The following is a 1246-nucleotide window of genomic DNA, read 5'->3' on the forward strand; positions in this document are numbered from 1 at the left end:
GGATGTGCACGACTTTACAGGAACGTGCTGTTTTCAGCCACCACACCTCAGGCAAGAGGAAGTACATTTCTCTGCAGTTACTACTACAATACCAGATCAGACTGCAGTTCCAGAAAGGAAAACCAAGCCTAAGCCATACCACTGCAACTCTGAAAAGTCTGAAATATTAAAAATAAATGGTAAATAAAAATTTCAATATCATGGCTATATGATGCTCAAATTATGGCTGTTTCTCTGAAGTGCAAAGAAGGTATCAAAGTGTCATTGTCAATATTACTTTTTAGTTTTGGTGTTCAGTACAGCAATGGTTCTCAACCTTTTTGCGCTCAAGACCCATTTGTAAACCTTGAGGACCTGTCACAACCCAGAGACTGTCCCCACCAAAAACACCCCCAGACTTGATGCCTCTCCCTCCTGATGTCTGTGGGAAGGAGAGGGGCTTAGAGCTAGGATTCAAGATGCTCCAGCCAGATGTGAACAGCTGGGGAACCTTCCCCACTAATTGTGGGGGGATGGACAGAGAGCAATACAGCTCCCAAATAAATCACACAGCCCTCCCCCTCTTGGCCCCTGGGAACAGAAGGTAAGGGGTGGGGGAAATTTGGAGGCCTGGAGGTGAAGTGGGGAGATTGAAAATACAGTGAAGAAGTTTTGGGGCTTCTGGGAGAAAGATACAGAGGGTAAGGGGCAGCAAGTCAATAACTCCCCAAAAAACCACAGTTCCTCCCCACACAACTCATGACGGCAGAGGGTAAAGGTGTGGGAGGATTTGGGGGTACTGGGGGTAAAGTAGGGTGCTAGGGACCAGGATGGGTGGTATGGCACAGGGGAAGTCACCTGGGGTGGAGGAAGGGATACATCAGAGGGCCAGTATTTACTGGAAAACATGACACCAACTGCTCCTTCCCAGCTCCTATCCTGGGGGGGTTAGGTGGGCTTGGCTTCCCACTCCAAGCATTACCTCCAGGGTCACAGCACCACCCTGGCACCTCTGACCGAGGAGGGAGTGTGGAGAGGAGGCATGTGACCTGGCGCATGGGACTGCAGTACCACTCAAATTTGGTCCAGTCGCTCTCCTGTCATCATGAAGAGCAGCCCTGTGATCTTTTGATGCATTAAGGCAACCCAATTTTGTGTCATGACCCATGGATTGACAAAACCTGCACTGCAGTAAACCCTTGTTTGTTTAGTTTAAAATGGTTAAGAAATGGCTTGAGAGCACTGCTATATGAAATTACATGTTAAC

This window comes from Mauremys reevesii, linkage group 2, assembly GCF_016161935.1.
Source record: "Mauremys reevesii isolate NIE-2019 linkage group 2, ASM1616193v1, whole genome shotgun sequence".
Classification (NCBI taxonomy): domain Eukaryota; kingdom Metazoa; phylum Chordata; order Testudines; family Geoemydidae; genus Mauremys; species Mauremys reevesii.